Source organism: Cryptomeria japonica, chromosome 10 (assembly GCF_030272615.1).
Source record: "Cryptomeria japonica chromosome 10, Sugi_1.0, whole genome shotgun sequence".
NCBI lineage: Eukaryota > Viridiplantae > Streptophyta > Pinopsida > Cupressales > Cupressaceae > Cryptomeria > Cryptomeria japonica.
In genome coordinates, this window is record NC_081414.1 from 185,590,400 (window position 1) to 185,610,878 (window position 20,479).

Below are 20,479 nucleotides of genomic sequence, written 5' to 3' on the forward strand. Positions count from 1 at the left end.
TATGTAGCATCCCTATGCATACACTTTCCCGCATACATTGTTTATCAACAGTTTCCTATTTATAAACAATTAGCTAACCTCTTAATCTCCTTGATCACATTTCCCATGATCAATCATAGCCATCAGATCTTTGATCTTGTCCAGGTTCAATGCATCTTTCGATCTGAAATTTTTTTACCCTGCCTAGGAACTTGCATATATTTCTTGGAACTTGTGCCAGGGTATTGCAGTTCAATCTACGTTGTAGATCTTCATGCTGACTTTCTATTGCCTTATATTCATTAACAAACTATATTAAGGGCATACCAATCATTCAATCGGTTCCAGCTCATCAACTTCCTTCATTAAATATTGCATGCAAACATTTAATGCATTATGTTATAGCTCAGTTACAACTCAGTAATAACTCGGTAAATACTAAACTTTACTCGGTAGACATTCCGCCTGTGTGTGTGAAAAAGTGAACCTATAGCTACAAGCACAATACTTCAATTAAGTCATTATATCCATGGTTAGTAATCAATAATCAATAAGAAATAAACCATAGAAAAGTGACTAATTGCCTTCTAAAAGATGCGAGTATAAGATTGCTCTCATATTTTTATAAGCAATACCAGTGACTAGACTACATCAAGACGAAGGATTTAATCTATATGATATTAAACTATATGGATGCAAGATGGATGAATAATTCAAGCAATAATAATCAATTCAAGCAACAATGGATGCAAGCAGTAATGAATGTAAATAATCTAAAAAAGACAATGATCTCAATGACTCCAGAGAAAAATTAGCGTGATAATAATCTCCAAGTGTATTCTCAAAAATCTCTGGGGTGAATTGGAATAAGAGCTGAAGACTAAATTTATAGAGAATCACAAAAAGCTCAATTTAGGATTAATTGAAAATAATTGAGAAATCAGGTTGAGTTAATCTTGAGATAGATTCCAATTATAGTTTAATTGAAATGCATTCAAATTAGAAGTCTAGGTTGCATTGGAAAATAATAATAAATTAATTCCATGCACATCTGATAAAAATAGTCTTTAATTTATTCAAGAAAAAAGTCTTTTCAATGCAACTGAACTTCTTTTTCTGAAAAGCTTTGAGTTCCAATTTTAGAGAATAATTCCATAATTCAATTAAATTGCTTTTCTGATTTCAAGTTCTAAATTTAGAAAAAGAAATAATATCTCAAGTTTGATTTCTCTCTTAATTCAATTCTTATTTTTTATTTTTTGTTTTGTTTCAATTCAACTATTTGTAATAAATTAATTCATCTTTTGTAATAAATTAATCCTTTTTGCATGATTGAATGGCAAATTTATTAATTTAATTAAATGTGCAAGGATATTTAATAAATTAAAATGGGATAATTGATCAAAACGCTATTCTTGGAAATGATTCAATTAATTAAATAAATATTTAATTAATGTTGAGTAGTTGATTTGCCATGTGATTTTTGATAATTAAAGAATTAATAATGTGCTCAAGATTAATTTAATTGCCTTTGGTTAGGACCTTGGTGATGTTGTTGAGATTAGGGGCCCATGGTTTAGATGACCAATTTTAGGGTATTACATTTTTCCCTGTTTGAATTAATGTGCGAGCAGCGCTTTGATTCAAAGAATGTGTGATGTCTAGTAAATGTCAGTTCTGAACTTGATTGATCGCGAACTAGATAAAAAAGAAAGGTGTTTAGCTTGATTCAAAGTGACAAAGCTGAATAAAGTCTGATTAAAGTGATACCGATCCCGAACTTGATTAAACTGAGGAACGATAGAAAACAAACATACCGAACTTGAACTTGATTGATCAAGAAGCGGATCTTACTTATCTAGAACTTGATTGATCTTAGATACAGTGAGTGATGATAAAAATCGATCTTGAACTTGATTGATCAAGACACGATGAGAAAAGAATAAACCGTCCAACTTGATCAAGAAACGAATACTGAAAACCTGCTTAGATTTAGTGTGATCAAAGAAACTCTTTAAACTTTTGATTGAGTTTAAACGAATATTCAGTTTGATTTGAAGTGATACAACTGATTAATGCTAAGAGATTAATTCAAATGAAAGACAAATATCAACTTGATTTGAAGCAATGAAACTGATATGCCCCTAATGATTGATTTGATTCAGATGATCGAGAGATCTCAACTTGATGTGAAGCGATGAAACTGAGATGCCTCTTAGTGATAAGGATTGATTTTCTTTAATTGAAAAGATTTTGCTCGACTTTTGATGAAGATTTGGAAAAATTTCTTGACTTGTGAGATGTGAAGTCATAAGGTCGTGAGTATGCCCCCTTAGGAGCGAAATCGAAAGATAGCGAGGGATTGATTATAGGCAATTGTGTGGCAAAAAATAACTTATTTGAGCACAAATTGATCATGAGGATTTTTTTTTTGAAAATTTCGGCGATGATTGATAAGAAATTGAGCATAGAGTTGATTGTAATGTTGATGTGTAGAATGAAATTGAATTAAGATTCAGTGTTGAAATTGAGCGCAATTTGAAGAAAGAATGAGCATTTGATGAAAAAAATAAAAAATGCTAAGTGGTCAAAATTTTGAAATTGACTAGCAAAATGATCTCGAATTTCGATTTCGATCCCGAAAATGGAATCAGAGTGGGCATAGTAGCTAAGGGTACAATTTTTGTGACCATCGGAGCAAGTTGAAAAATTAGGTTTTAGGCTATATATAGGAAGAAAGTGTTATTTTCAATTCATTTTAACCCTCCAAGTTTGAAAATTCAAAAAGCCTTCTGCGAAGAAAAATGGTGGTCCCTACTCGTCAGCATCGATTGGAGCATCGGAGACGTCACAATCGACCCTGAAACTACGAGCCAACGGTAAGTGTTTGATCTTTAGCCTCTTTATGTTTCCAATTTTGAAATTTTTTATTTTTTTTTCACGTTTTTCACGGATTTTGGGTCGGGTGTCGCGGTTTATCGTGCAAGATAGGATCCTATCTTGTATGAGAAATTGACAATTTTTCTTTTATCATTTGAAGCCATTAGATTTGTCGTACGGGAGTAACCCTCGTTTCATACGACAGGTCAGTTAGGAGACCATTTTGTCATGCAGAGTCCAATAAAGTGTCGTTTGAGGTTGTTTTCTCGTACGAGAGCCTTTCCTGACTCGTACGAGATTCTATTTAACTATATTTTGTTGTTCAAAAAATAGTCACCATTTTTGAAAGTGTAAACATGAAATTTTGGTTTTGCATTTGACTTAGTTGGATTTGCATGATGTTTAACTTCTCTTGTAGGCTCATGTGGAATGTTTTCTGATGATCATTGTTGGGTTTTTGTGCAGATGTGCTTACCTCCTGTGCTCTTCAGATGTGTATATCCTCCCACTATGGCTTTGGTTCATGATTTGTCTGAGGTCAAGTAGGCTCATATTGATATGTGTGGCTTTACTCATCTGATGAGGTTACCTGATATCTACGTGAACCACGGGATGCTAATAGCATTGGTAGAGAGATTTCATTCAGAGCATAATACCTTTCATTTGCCAATTGGGGAGTTAACTATCACTCCCAAGGATGTGTACAGGATCCTTCGTATCCCTTTTGTTGGGGATAAGGTGGATTATGATACTCATTATTACCTGGACTACAGGCTCTTAGGAACGTATTCAGGGATCCCGATATCTTGACTCGTTCTATGAGTTGGGACATATTGATGGGCAGGTATAGTGAGGAGTATCCGCTGGCATGTGTCCTAGCAGGTTTCATTGGTTGCTTCTTGATGCCAGATAAAGGGCAACAGGGTTTTCAGAGTGGATGGGGCCGTATGCTGGAGAGGTTGATAGAAACCCCTTAGAGACTTGGCTGGGGCTCTTGCTTATTGGCCCACATATATCAGGAGATGCATGAGATTGTCTACAGAGATGGGCAGAGCATGGCTACAAGGGTGTACATTTTATAGGTGTGGGCTTGGGAGAACCTTCCCATTTGTCAGTCGATAGTCGATGATAGCAGAGAGCCCAGGTAGCCTATTATCTACAGGTATGTCGGATATATTACGCAGCCCCATCTGGGCAAGATAGACTTCTGGCGATGACAACTCGATGATCTGATAGCTGTTATATGGAGACCGTATAGGGGGTTGGAGTCATGGGATGACTGGTGGGTGGTGCGGAGAGATCTTTTTGTTACATGCCCACTGATTGGGAGATTGTAGACTATTGTGGAGTGATTCATCATTTCACGAGTGATGAGGTAGTACGACCGACCTCAGGGTATCTCTCAGGAGTATATAGCATATGCTTGATATGCTGATGAGGAGAGACAAGCATGGTCACCTAGGCTATCCTATGCTTTAGCGATGCAGGAGCTGACAGGTTTATATCGACTGAGGTGGGATTACCTAGAGGATATAGCAGATGCGGGGATATTGCCCCAGTACATGGATTACTTTTAGCAGCATCCATTCCCTTGATTTACAGATCTTGGAGAGCATGCTCCTCATATTGAGGATGTGGATGATGATGCCCCCACATCGAAATAGGGATAGGCACAAAGACAGGGCCATAGGCAGGGACAGGGCCAGAGACCAGATGCTCCACAATGGAGTGGTGGTGATCCTGGTGCTAGCAGCAGTGGAGTGCGAGCTGATGTTGGACAACAAAGGGGTGAGGGTGGATCCCTTGGGAGAGTAGGCGTGAAGTTGGGTGGTAGAGAGGAGGAGCGAGCAGCTCCGATGCAGGTCTGGTAGTGGCGGGATGAGCAGGATGGAGATGGTGGCGGAGAGCCTATGAGAGAGTAGGGGGTTGACATGAGTTGGTCGATGAGAGCACGCCTTGCAGAGCTACAGTCACAATTGACAGTGGCTCAAACTCAGCTGGCGGAGCAAGACTGACAGCTAGTTGAGGTTTAGGGCAGAGCGTGATTGCCAGATCATAGCATTGAGAGCTGAGTCGAGAGCAGAGATAGAGTCTCTTTGATAGGAGGTGTTGCTACAAAGTAGTACGGCTGCATATTATGTGGCGGCATATAGTGTCATAGTTTCTGTTGCACAACAGGTGCAACCCTATTCGCAGTATATGGCTAGATCAGAGGGAGCACGAGCACCGCGCCAGGATCCCGGGTATCAGGCTCCTCCTCCTCCACCAAATGATGAGGGAGAGGGCGCTAGCTAGATGATTCTTTTTGTAGCTAGGATATTTTTTGTAGACACCCATTTTTTTGTAGTCGATATGATTCTTGCTCTGATGGGAGTTTGTACATGTCATTGGACATCATTTTGTACTCTTAGTCTTGAGATGATATATATACGAGATCCAATTTGACTTCATTATACTTGTGTCAATTCGATTATGCGATGTTTCTATATGCTTTATTCTACATGTATGTATTTCTTTCAGCATGAATGTATGTATTGCAAATGATAATGAATGTCTATGTTTTTGTTTCTTTTCATATGTAAATAAATGAATGAAAATGAGCAGTGCAATTTTTTTGTTTTTTCTATGCAATAAGATGAAAGCAAGCGATTAATAATAAAATGAATGAATGAATCTATATGAAATGTTATGTATGCAGCTAAACATCTCAAAACACAAGTACTCGATCAAAGAAATAATGATAAAAAAAGACTACCTAGCGTAAGAAATGATGACACTCTCAGCTCTCATTCATAAGATAAGGAGATTATTACTATACCAAAATCACTCTAGATTCACAAAAATGTTGAATGAAATGCAAAATGATGTGCAAAATGCAACCTAAACCTAGTCACTGGATTTAAAATACTTAAGATTTATCACTGAGCATAACGAACACAATAGGAAAGTTAGAGTTCCTTTCTTTTTCAATGTGCAATATTAGTTATCTTGTCCGCAATGACCCTTTTTTTGTTCATATCCTTCGATAGATTTCGTAGGGACCCAAATTGCATCATAAAGAAATTCCCTCAAAATAGACAAAGAAATGATATGGACCTCCCTGTAGGATACAAATAAGCAGAGTCGAGGTATGTGAGGCGATTTCACCTTAATGTGAAGGCTCTTATCACAGACACCCAGCTAATTTATATGTTTCTAGATCATCGAGATCATTCCTACAAGTAGAAAACAAAGAAAATATTATGCCCCCAATCCTTGCTCCTCTTAGTCACAATAGACTTCTTCGAGTTACTCAGAGGGACATTAATCAAAAAATCAATATAAAAGACAACATACAAAGAAAATTTTCATTCATAGCCCAAATTGTTTAGTAATTGTTTTCCATTATGTTGTTTTGCTTGTGAACTCAGTGATAAAAACTCTGTAGTAGTTAGGAGACAGGTAACTGACTTGGAGTGGATGACCAGGTTTCACTGACGAAATAATGACTTGGTTGACACTGCTTAGGATACATAATGTGCTCTGTCGAGTAACCTAAGACTAAGACGTTGATCAGTTTCAAGTCATGAGGGTTCCAACGAACCAGTATGTCATAAAAGTGACTGAAAATATGTACAAGTGGAAGCAAAAGATGCTTGAAAGCGGGAAATGCCAACATTGCATTGATAGATGGAGCGTTTGAGTACAAGAGGCGCCTGTTTGCCAGGTTTTCACCTGCTTGGCAGAGATTCATTTTTATTTTTTACCAAGGTGCTTGTTTACTAGGTTTTCACCAAGGCAATTTTTTTATTTATTTATTTATTTATTTATTTTTGTTTATTATTTTTTTAAAGACGTTTTCCAATTTTTAGAATTTTTTTAAGGACTTTTTCCAACTGTACAAGTTTACTGGAGCAAAGAGTGCTAAGCGAAGAATTTCTTCAAGTGGATGGTGTTAATCGGTTCACGGAGCTGTTCTCCTTTTGAGTTTGAGAGTTGATAGGCACTAGAGCCGAATACTGTAGTAACAATGTAGGGACCCAACTAGTTGGGTTCAAACTTCCCTTTGTTGTCATGAAACTATTGATTTTTTGGATTTTCTCTCAGAACTAGGTCACCAACTTGAAATTCTCTTTGTCAAACTTTCTTGTTATACCCTTTGGACATTCATTGTTGATACACTTTGAGATGATCAAACGCCACTTGCCGATGCTCATCCAACAATTCGAGTTCATGCAAATCTAGATATTCTATGATCTTCATTAGTAACAAGACCTTGCAACAAAACTCTTAGAGATGGTATTTCTACTTCAATAGGTAATACTGCTTCAGACCCATACACCAAAGAAAAAGGTGTAGCCCCAGTAGGTGTTCTGATACTGGTTCTATAAGCCCATAGTGCAGGATTGAGCTGCAGATGCCAATCCTTCCCAGACTTGTTCACTGTTCTGTGCAAGATAGTCAGTAGGTTTTTGTTAGATGCCTCATCTTCTCCATTACCTTGAGGGTAATATACTGATGACCAGTGTTGCTTTATTTTGAATTTCTCGCAAAGCTCATCCATATCTTTATTTTTGAATTGTCCTCCATTATCAGTCACGATGGACGAAGGTATTCCATACCTGCAAATTATATAGTTTAGGATGAATAAGGTGACTTGTTTACCAGTTGCCTTGGTGAGCGGAACTACCTCTACCCACTTGGTGAAATACTCAGTGGTAGTTATGATGAATTTATGTCCATTGGATGAAGTCAGATATATCTAACCAATGAGATCAAAGGCCCATTGCTGAAAAGGCTAGTGTGTTATAAATGGTATGAGGTCCCTTGCCAGGGCATGTATGAGATTTCCATGAAGCTGACATTTCTCACAAGTCTTAGAAAATTTTATGGTGTCTTTTTCCATATCTGGCCAGTAGTAGCTAGCCTGTAATAGTTTCTGAGCTAAAGTAAAACCATTCGAATGAGATCCAAAACTACCTTCATGGACTTCCGATAATGCACGTTTAGATTCTTCAGTTTCTAGACATCTAAGCAATGTACTGTCAAAACCATGTCTAAATAAATCGTTAGCTATGATAACATACCGCGAAGTGTTTCGAGTTAGGTTTCTTTTCTCATTATGAGTAAGGTTTTGAGGGATAATTTGATTGCATAGATAGGAATAAATGTGGCTGTATCGAGATGAGTCATGTCCAATAATAGAACAGACTATTTGGGTCTCAGGAGAATCATAAGCAGGGTAATATAACTCTTCCACCAGGAAATCAAAGTGAAAATTGGACTCCTGTAGCTCAGGTATAGATGCCAAGGTGGCCATAGCATCTGCTGCTCTGTTCGCTAATCTAGGAATCTGTTGGAATGATACAAAAGCAAAATAATTCTTAAGATCATCCACCATCCTCTTGTAAGGCATCAATTTCTCATCTTGAGTCTGATATGTATCATTTCTTTGATTGATGACCAGCTGAAAATCTCCATAAATATGTAATTCAACAACCTTCCATTTAATGGCTAGTTTTATTCCATTCACCAAAGCTTCATATTCTGCAATGTTGTTTATGCAAGGGAATAGAATCTTATAAAACTTTGGAATTGAGTACTTCTGAGGAGTAATGAATAGTATGCCAGCACCTGAACCATTTTGAGTAAAGGAACCATCAAAGAACATCTTCCAAGGTTGTTGAGAAAGATGCATTATTGATTCATCTAGGAACTCAATGTGTAGTGCTTGAGTATCCTCAAGTGGAGCTTCAACAAGTTGATCAGCAATTAACTATCCTTTTATGGCATTGCATTCCACATATTCAATGTCAAACTCTATAAGGATCATTACCCACTTTGCCATCGTCCCGTGAGTGTTGCTTTATTAAGAAGATACTTGAGTGGATCAATTTTGGCCACCATCTTGACTGAATGTGCGAGCATATAGTGCCTCAGGTTCTGTGATGCAAAGACTAATGCCAAGCATGCTTTTTCTATTATACTGTAGCTCATTTCATAAGACACCAATGTCCTACTGATGTAATAAATAGCTTTTTCCTTTTTGTTGTCATCCTGTTGTAGCGTCCTAAAATTGCGACACTTGCAATTTCGACTACATTTCGGTCTTCATGATGGCGACGCAACACGCAACCTGAATGGAGACCCCGAAACCTGATTATGACACTGAAAACTGCATTTTTCAAGCACCCTGGCCTGAACCTCCTTGCACCCTACTGTCCCGGGAGGTGGGACCAGAGCGCCTAGCGCCCTGGTCCTTCAGGACCAGGGCGCCCAGTCCCTGGGCCTATTTTGGGCCCGGTCTCCTAAGGGGTCTCGGGTCTTTATGTTTGCTAATTGGAAAATTATCTTTCCTGGTCGGCCTAAGGTCGGGAAAATCAGTCTATCAGCCCTAAATGACAAGTATATAAACTACATTTTCCTCTCTCATTTGGATGGATGGAAAAGTAGATGGAAAAAAGGCAAAAGCAAGATTCAAACATTCAAGCACTCAAGCATTCAAGCATTCAAGCATTCCTTCTAAGTCTCCATTCAAGGCTAAGTGTTGCATTCAAGACAAGGATTCAACCATTGAAGAGGAGATCACTTACTACATACTACTACAACATACAACATACAACATCTATACCTTCGCACATAAGGATACAAACATTCTTACAACAAGGTATTAGTACTTGTTTTACATTACAGTTATTTACATTTACAGCACTTTCTCATTTCTTAGTTAATTCCAAAACTGGGGTTTGACCTAAAGGCAAACCCCTAATCCCTAACCCCCCAATCGTCTTCGCTTTTCTGTGTGTAGGTTGCAGGTACGCGGCTGAAATTGAAGATCTGGAATCCTTGTGCAGAGACGAACAGATCCCCCTTCATTTCGCGGATTTTTCGGAGGACCATGGCACTCGGGCGCCATCGTCCTGACAACTTTTGCTCAAATTTGCAGGACAGCACCGTATTGACATTTTACTACTAATTCCAGGTCCGCAGCTTCATCCTATAGCCCTATCTCAGTTTATAAGCGAATCTTTGTCACTTTCTATGCATTCCTAGCTTAATTCTTCTATCAACATTCTTTACAAAAGAGGGTAGCCTTGCTGTCATAACCCTTGAAACACATTTAGCATCCAATCTTGCATTGCGTGGGATTGGATCTTGTGGGTTTCAACCCCTCTTTTGAATGTAAAGTCTCTCCCCTAAGTGAAAACCATCAACCCTAGTGAATCTCCCTTCTCTCTCCTCGGAGTTGGAAGAGGGGAGAGCAACTAGGGTTCGATCGCGATTTTCTGCTTTACATTTTGGTGAACCTGACGTGAACATCCTTTTTGATTATTCATAGTTAGATCTGAAAATGGGATTCCTTGATTACATTTCCATGTTTGATCTTTTGCAAAAATTTTAGAGGTGATTGCATAAAAACCCTAAAATTTCTTTTTGAAAGCTTGCGAAATGTTTAATTATTAATGCTTGTTTTAGATCTGCCCTTCTATTACAAATTATCAGTTCATTTCTATGCTTTAATTTTGAAAATTAAGTGGTTAAGTGTCAAAACCCTAATTTTTGAAACCCTCTTGATTCAACCTTTGTCTGACAATTTCACTGATCAAAACATCTCCAAATCAGCTGTAACTTTGGATTCCGCAATAAAATCACAATATCTTTCATCCCTGAAAATTTGGAAAAAAGTTGCGAGGACCGTGTGCACTCCGAGCACCATCGTCCCCAACATTTTTTCTGAAATTTCGGGAGCTAGATCTTACTGTATTTTCCTGCTAAAATCCAGAATTTTGGTTGATTTTATCAATTATAACACTTTCAAAATTAAAGTCAAAGTTGGTCTAGGGATTGCTTGGATTAACGCTTCTAATCATTCAAAAATCATTGAAATTGAAATTTTGTGTCAAAATTGTGTTCTTACTGTCCTAAATCTGAAAAGTGTGTTTGCATTCATTCAAAATTTCAGTGCTTTATTCAAATTCTTACAATTTGTGACTTTTGAAATTAAGTGCTTAATTACAACAACTTTAATTTCCGCTTTCAAAATTGAATTTTGCGTGAAATTGAGTCAATTTTTGAATTTCAAAACCTGCATTGCTTTTGACATTCCCTCTAAAATCATAAAATTCAAAATTTCAGTTTCCCTCTCTTTTTCAAAATTCAAATTTTTGCATTTTTCGACAATCTTGGTAGGGTTCAATTTTGAGATTGCAACTTTAATTTAGCCTATCTACAGATCGTAAAATCACTCAATTTTTTCAGATTAGCTCTAAAATCATCATACCTTTCATCCCTGCAAATTTCAAAAAAAGTTGCAAGGACCATGTTGCACTCCGAGCACCACGGTCCCGGATATTTTTTCCGAAATTTCGGGAGACTATCGTGATTGCATTTTACAGCTTAAATCCAGAAGATTGGCTGATTTTACTGAAAATTGCTACCTCTAAATTCAAAATCTTCTCTCTCTTTCTAGTGCATGAGTTTTACAACAATAAGCCCTACTTCCACTATTCCTGTTAGACGAAGTCGTAGAATTAAGTCTTTCCGAGGTTTAACTACTGAGGAGATGGAACCTAATTTGAATAGCCTTTTTAACGAGGACATGGGTAATTCCTCTAATCCTCTTAATGATAAAGAAGCTCTCCATGAGGTTTCTGTAGAACAACTTTCGAAATTGGATAACCAATTTGACGATTTTCGACAATGGATGTCTCAAGAATACCCTGATAGTCAAGCTCTTCCTTTAATTGAGGGTCTAAAATGTATGCTTCAAAGTGATAAGAATGGAATTGATATTTTGCGTGGTATTGCACACATTGTGGATTCGAATGTGATGCCTATGAAGAGTTGTGCTGAAAATTTGGGTTATACACAACCTCCTACTCAAGTCAATCATTCTATTCCTTTGATGACTTCTATTGCTAGCGTACCTACCTTTACATCAAACATAATGGCTACTTCTACACAAGACATTCCTCCTGTGATCACCAGTCATGGGGGCAATCCTTCTTCTTCAATTAACCCTCTTCCTTAATTCAATCCGACTTCTTCATTCATTCCTTCAATGAGTGTCCCTATTACATCTCCACAAATGAACATGATGCAAGGGGGCAATTCATTCAATCATTCCATTCCTCCTTGTAGTATTCCTCCTGTCCAATCATCTCCTATGACTAATTATCATAGAGTCCCACCACCTTACTCTTTACCTTCTTTCAATAACATAACACCTCCATCTCAATCTAACACATCTAATATGAATTCTTCGACTAAAGCGACCATTAACAATCTTGCACAAACTGTCTCTTCTTTACAGCAACAAATTGCCTCTATGAATCAATCTAAGTTTAGTGTGCCCACATTTGATGTTGCGAGCCCACCTTCTCTTGACATTGTTCGAGCTATCCCTCCTAAACATGTTGAAATCCCACATTTGGAGCTTTATAATGGTAAAGGTGATCCTCTAACACATGTTAAGACTTTTCAAACAATTTGTACTGATTTTTCTTATGACCAAAGGTTGCTTGCAAAACTGTTCACTAGAACATTAAGAGACAAAGCCGTACAATGGTATTGCTCGTTGCCTTCCTATTCTATTACTTCTTTCGAACAACTTGCAAATTCTTTCATTCAACAATTTCAAAACAATATAAGTCCTAAACTTACTTTGATTGATTTAATGCATTGTAAACAAGGTGTTAAGGAAAAAGTGACTGATTTCATTGGTAGATATAAGCATTTGTATGCTCAAATTTCTTTTCCAGTGCCTGACAATGATATTCAAAGAATCTTTATTTCTAATTTATAAAAAGATATCCGAGACAAACTTCTGTTTTCTGAGTTTACTTCTTTCCAACAGTTGTGTGCAACTCTTCACAATTATCAACTGACTGTGAGTCAAATGGAACAATCACATCCTATGGCTCCGAGTGATAAGGGTGATAGCAGTCAACAACCATTTGGGAAGTTTAAACCGAACAGAGATTCCATTAAATTCAATGAAAACATCATCAACAACAATGTGAATGCAGCATCAGGTGTGCCTCCTATTTCTAAATTTTTCAAGAAAGAAAGAAAGTATACTCCTTTGAATGAATCATTGCATAGTATTATGAATAAGTTATTGGAACAAAATGTGCTTACTCTTCCTTCTATAAGGCAAATTGATCCTGCAAAGATTACTTCACCTTATTTTGATAACAAAGCATTTTGTCAATTTCATCGTCAGCCTAGGCATGATACTGAAAAATGTTTTTCTTTAAAGGGTAAAATTCAAGATTTGATTGATACTAAAACTATTTCTGTTTCTGGAGTGAATGATAAAGGCAACACATCTGTAGCTCCTCCTAGCCAAAATCTTCAGATTTTTACTGATCCATTACCTTCTCATACCTCTAATGCGATTGAGGCTAATGATTCCTCTCTCTCATCTGCTGGTCTTGTGTCTATGACTCCGAATGTGATTAACTTTGTAGAGCAGCAAGAAATCCCTAAAGAACCTTCCATCACATTTGATTCTAGTGAAACCATTAGGGCACCTGATGGTCCTTTATACATAGTTGCAAAAGTTAAGAATACACCTTGCCGTGGAGTGCTTATTGATCCTTCATGCATGGTTAATGTTATTACTGAAGAATTTCTTTTTACTTTGCAATTGAATCAAGTGATCTATGACAAAACAGATGTGATTGTGAAATTATTTGATGCATTTTCTTCTCCTGCAATTGGTTCTATTACATTGCCTATTGAGGTCCATAACAAATCCCTTGATGTGAAATTTGCTATTATTCCTTCTTCCGAACAATTTCGTGTGAAGCTTGGCTATCCTTGGCTATCTTCCATGAAAGCTATTGCTTCTCCTATTCATAAGTGTTTGAAATTTCCCCATAATGGTGAAGTTGTTACTGTCAATCATAGTCTCTTTAAACCAGCTGAAAGAACTTCTAGCGTTCCTATTGATTACTTTTGGCCTAAACAATTCCAATCTCTTCCTCCACGAAGTGATCATCTTTTCAAATCTTATCAAAAGTGGAAAACAGATATGATCCTATCTCTAAGTGAACCTAGAACACCTAAACTTGATATTCCTATCATTCTTGAGAAGGAAGTTCTTCCTTTGAAAGATAAAACTAATGTCTTTCCTCAAGAAGATTCCCAACCCGTTCCCATGGATGTGATGCCTAATAAACCTTCTAAGAGTAGACCTATACCTCCTCATCATGATGGACTTGGTCTTCTTCCTAAACCAAATATTCCTCCCTTATATGGAGCAGTTCCTCCTCCTTCCTCTTATGGAGAGAAGAGACCTTCCTCTTCTCCTATTATCCAGCCTAAGAGACCACAACCTAAACACCCAAGTGATAAGGATGAGAACATTCCTCCTCCTCAATCTTCTCCACTTCCTACTAAGACTAGACGAAATTGTTCGGCACGTGAACGCTGACGAAAGCGTCGTCTTAGAGCTCAAGAAGCTGCTTCTCAAACTTTGCAATCTCCAAAAACACCTTCAACAAGCATTATTCCATTTTCTCCTCAGCCGACGATTGAGCCGAAATCTCCTAAACATAAGATGCATGATGGTTTTGATCCTGTGCGAGTTAAAGATCCTATTTTTATAAATCTTGATGATGATATAGATGAAAATGTTATTCATGATGAAAATGTTACTTCTCTTGCTTCTGATAGTGAATATGAACTTGTTGATATTGATAACCATTTATCTAATGAATTTTCTAAAGCACTTATCCTAGCTCCTAGACAAGAACAACGTGGCTTGGAACATGAACATAGCCCTTGTTTGGATCTTGTGATAGCTCCATCTGCTTTGTTGGATGTTCCTCCTCTAGTGTGTTCCCTGCCTTCCCGAAACATTGATCAGCAAGATCGGGGGGTAGATGACGTGCTAGACTAGTGTTGTCTACTTGAGGACGATGCAAAGCATTGAGATCTCTCGATCTCTCTCATGTTGACTCAAAAGACACATGTGTTCCCTTCTTCTAGGTGACCTTCCTTGATTGGGGAATGAAGAACAATTATGCATACATACATATGATATACATGAATTATCATACAGCATACTGACCCCGAGGAAAGCGAAGTCAGCTTGTGCTTTGTGTTTTGTGTCTATTATCCTTGGGCTTATCTCACACTTGGGGGCTAAATCCTTGCGATAATGTGCTCCTTTCCTTTCTCATTTCTTATGTGTATCACTACGTTAAAACAATCACCCCCGGTGAGGCATGTGCGATTGCTTTAACGTAGGGGGGCATACATCCCGTTCATATCTTTTCAAGATACTTGAAAATTTTTGATATCTTTCTTGCATGACTCGTAGTGAGGGAACCTTACTACTGATAGTCATGGTTCTCCCTCGTGATCTTCCCTTTTACTTTGTCAATCAAAGTTGTAAGATCCTTAGTCCACTAGGGGCTTGGTGTATCTTGCCTCCTTGACATGGTGAAAGTTTTTCAATGTTGTTTCCTGTACTTTACCGGAAGTATGAGCGTACGCTTATACTCCCGCTAAAGTGGGGGCTAAATGTAGCGTCCTAAAATTCTGACACTTGCAATTTCGACTACATTTCGGTCTTCACGATGGCGACGCAACAGGCAACCTGAATGGAGACCCCGAAACCTGATTATGACACTGAAAACTGCATTTTTCAAGCACCCTGGCCTGAACCTCCTTGCACCCTGTTGTCCCGGGAGGTGGGACCAGAGCGCCCAGCGCCCTGGTCCTTCAGGACCAGGGCGCCCAGCGCCCTGGTCCCCCAAGACCATGGCGCCCAGCGCCATGGTCCCTGGGCCTATTTTGGGCCCGGTCTCCTAAGGGGTCTCGGGTCTTTATGTTTGCAAATTGGAAAATTATCTTTCCTGGTCAGCCTAAGGTCGGGAAAATCAGTCTATCAGCCCTAAATGACAAGTATATAAACTACATTTTCCTCTCTCATTTGGATGGATGGAAAAGTAGATGGAAAAAAGGCAAAAGCAAGATTCAAACATTCAAGCACTCAAGCATTCAAGCATTCCTTCTAAGTCTCCATTCAAGGCTAAGTGTTGCATTCAAGACAAGGATTCAACCATTGAAGAGGAGATCACTTACTACATACTACTACAACATACAACATACAACATCTATACTTTCGCACATAAGGATACAAACATCCTTACAACAAGGTATTAGTACTTGTTTGACATTACAGTTATTTACATTTACAGCACTTGCTCATTTCTTGGTTAATTCCAAAATCGGGGTTTGACCTAAAGGCAAACCCCTAATCCCTAACCCCCCAATCATCTTCGCTTTTCTGTGTGTAGGTTGCAGGTACGCGGCTGAAATTGAAGATCTGGAATCCTTGTGCAGAGACGAACAGATCCCCCTTCGTTTCGCGGATTTTTCAGAGGACCGTGGCGCTCGGGTGCCATCGTCCTGACAACTTTTGCTCAAATTTGCAGGACAGCACCGTATCGACATTTTACTGCTAATTCCAAGTCCGCAGCTTCATCCTATATCCCTATCTCAGTTTATAAGCGAATCTTTGTCACTTTCTATGCATTCCTAGCTTAATTCTTCTATCAACATTCTTTACAAAAGAGGGTAGCCTTGCTGTCATAACCCTTGAAACACATTTAGCATCCAATCTTGCATTGCATGGGATTGGATCTTGTGGGTTTCAACCCCTCTTTTGAATGTAAAGTCTCCCCTAAGTGAAAACCATCAACCCTAGTGAATCTCCCTTCTCTCTCCTCGGAGTTGGAAGAGGGGAGAGCAACTAGGGTTTGATCGCGATTTTCCGCTTTACACCTGTTGTGCTAGAAGTGCCCCCAGTGATGAATCAGTTGTTGATATATATAAGATTAGTGGCTCACCCTAAATAGGTGGCATCAATATCGGTGGATTAGATAGGTACTCTTTTATCTACTGAAGATGTTGTTCACACTGTTGATCCTAGTTGTATATTATTCCTTTTCTCAATACTTTTGTAAAAGGTTGAGCCTTGTCTGGTAGTTGAGAAATGAATCTTCTAATGGATTGGAGACGTCCTTGTAGACTTCTCATTTGACTGATGTTCTTTGGAGGTGACATTTCCATTATAGCTTGAACCTTCTCAGGATAAACCTCGATGCCCTTCTTTGAAATGATGTAGCCAAGTAGTTTACTAGGTGTCACTCCGAATGCACACTTCTTTGGATTTAATCAGAGCTTGAACTTTTCCATTCTGTCAAGTATAGGACCTAACTCTTGAATATGCGTTGATCTTTTCATAGTCTTCACTAAGGTGTCATCAACATAATCTTCCATATTCTTATGCATCATATAATGAAAGATAGTTGTAACTACTCTTTGATAGGTTGCTCCTACGTTCTTTAACCCAAATGGCATAATGTTCCAACAAAAGGATCCCCATGCACAGGTGAAAGTTGTCTTTTCTTGATCTCCAGGAGTGATTTTAATCTGATTGTAGCTTGAAAATCCGTCCATTAGTGAGTACATCTCATACCCAATTGTCATGTCGACTATCATATCAATATTTGGCAATGGAAAGTCATCTTTTGGACATGCTTTATTGAGATCTCTAAAATCTATACAAAATCTGATAGATTTATCTACCTTTGACATAGGTACTATGTTGGAAATCCATTCAACATAATCTATTGCTCTGATAAATCCAGCTTTGAGTAGTTTCTCTAGTTCAGCTTTGACCAATAGTGCGACATGTAGGTGCAACTTACGGAGTTTTTGTCTAACTGGTTTTACTCCTGGTGTAATTGAGAGATGGTGCATAATGAGATCAGGATCCAAGCTTGGCATATCAGAGTACATCCATGCAAAATTTATTTTCTTCTCCAAGAATAGCTTAGTGAAATCCTTCAATTCCTCTGCTGATAGTGATTGAGCTACGTGAATAATTTGTGGTGTCTCTTGATTCCTGATATTCATTGGCTGAGTTGGCTCGATCAATATGGAAGATCGCTCCTATAAATGACTGGGCAGTATACCAAGTATCTCACCTTCAGGTGCCTCACAGAGGTTTTCACCTTTAGGCATGTCCTTTATTTTCTCTTTTTTAGATTCTGACACTACCACAATATGGTTTTCGCCATCAGATCTTTTATTTTTATTTTTCTTGTTTTTGTGACTAAGATACTTGATATCCTCTTCAGTCATATTTTCACTCCATTCACTAGTGGAAGAGTTCATAGGTTCGACTGCATTGAGATAATAGGATAATGTATAGTCATTGGCAAAAGCAGGTATATCCATGGGTTGATTCTGTAAAGTATAGTCAATCAATTCGAGATGTATTAAGGACAAATTTTGGATAGGTTCAAGAGCGTTCATGGTATTGTTATCACAACTATGGATCAAAAAGTCAAGTTCCAGAATGATACCTTGGATAAGTGTCTCGAGACCAGGAAGAGTCAGATCATGATTATTAAAGTTCATGTTAATATTTAATCAATCTAATCCAATAGACATACTTGTAATGTCATTTACTACGTCGGACTAGATGTCATATCGTCATTTAACAGCAATAAGACTAGTAGGCAACTTTTCATTGTTTGTATCAGATGATTCAGAATTTGAGGATGAGTGGGTATCATCATGAACAGGACTATCATCAGAGTCATCAGAATCATCAGAGTTATTGGATGAAGTTTCCAAGTCTCTTTTAGGTGATTTAGTAAGCATATGTATGGTATCAATACTAGCATCTTTAATGCTACAAATTCCTTCATATTGTAGTTCATTTGTCATTTGTATCTGACACACCTGTTGACATGATCTCATTGTTTCTATGATTTTTTGTCGTCTACTCCATTCAGCTTCTTTTGGACTGATAACTGGTTCTTGTTCTGTAGCTTCTAACTCTTCTTCTATAGTGATATAACTGATTTGTTCTATTTTAGGATAAGGACACATAGATGAGAAGCTTTCTGGTATTGTTCCTTCTTTCAATGTTTGTTCATAATTTGCTTGCCTCTTTTGTCTAATTTCTTGTATTTCGCTCTCTAGTTTTATGTGCATCAACTCTTGAGTATCATCAATGACACCACTAGATTCTTTTGGAGTTTCTATAGCGGATGTGTCTGGAAGATAGTCAGGACCCCATTCATACTCATTTGAATCAGTCTCTGAATCATCTACTTGTTGCCTGCCAGTATATGTGACTGGAACTTTTAATGGTGCAAACAATTCTCTGATTCTCACAACTTCATCTCTTATATCCTCAGGAACCTCAACTTCTTGTATTATCATAGCTGATACCATCAAAGCTTGAGCACTGACTATTTCTTCTTTCTTGACCGTTGATTCCTCTTTCTCTTTTCTACACTCTTCTTTTGTTTGTTTAGTGTTTGCTTCATGTAATGTTAAAGGCGATATCTTTTTCAAGCCTTTAGACTTAGAAACATGTTTTTGTTCTGATGTCTTTTTAGGATTGTATCCCAGTCCAGCCTTATCATGTGTGGATTTGGTTTGTAGCTGAATTGGTTCAGTAATACCTTCTTTTTGTTTGCCCAAAGGACCAATACCTGAGTACCCCATGTGCTGAATCATTTTGTAACCACGACCATATTGGTTTGAGGAAATATCACAATGTCGTACCTCCTCATTTGGACTATCTTCCTTAAAGAGCCAGTTAAGCACATCATCCTCTTCTATTTCATCCACCAAGGAGGTAGAAGACTATACGAAGAGACCATAATATATAGTATTCAAAGCCGAAGTTTGTGTCCTCATAGCCTCTGATGGCTTGCCCAACTATTTTAGCGATGGAGGGAGAGAAACTAATGATAGTACCGGTTCTATCTTGTAGCCATCCATGCTAGTATCTATAATCTTCAATCTCTTTTCTAAGTCTTTCATCAATGTTTCTGGATCTTCATTTGGAGAGGCTGCCCTATTATGAGGCACAAAAGTATCTACACCTTTTGTCAATGCATTACAGATGACATTTGTATCAGCAGGAATATTGACTTTAGCTCCATTATAAGGAAACTTTAAGCATTGGTGATATGTTGATGATACTGCCTTCATTTCATGAATCCATGGCCTACCTAGTAATATATTGTATGACAATGGAATATCAAGAACCTAGAAAAGGAAATCTCTCTCTACCGGTCCCACTCTAATTGGTAATGATACCAAACCTTTGGAGGTCCTCTCTTCTTCATCATAGGCTTTAATTGTTATTTTCTTGCCTGGATCAATGACATTTTCAGAGAATCCTAGTTGTGTAGGCATATGATAAGTACAGATATTCAACCCCGCACCTCCATCTATCAAAACACATTTAACTCTGTGTTTGTGGATCATGGCTTCAATATGCAATGGCTGGTTATGTGGATGATTTAATGAATTGTCATCTTCCTCAGAGAAGGTCAAATAGTGAGGTGAAGTCAGATGACCCACCATAGACTGAAACTGATCAATGTTTAAATCTTTTGGAACGTTGGTATTGAGCAATGCTTTGTCTAGGATTTCCTTGTGAGCAGATGAGAGCTGTAGCAATTCAAAAATTAAAATTTGAGCATTTGTCCTTTTTAACTATTCAACCATGCTGTATCCAGAGGATGATGATGAGGTTAATCTTTTAAATTTGTCCAATGTTGATTCCTTTTGTTTGTTTGGAAAGGCTGTT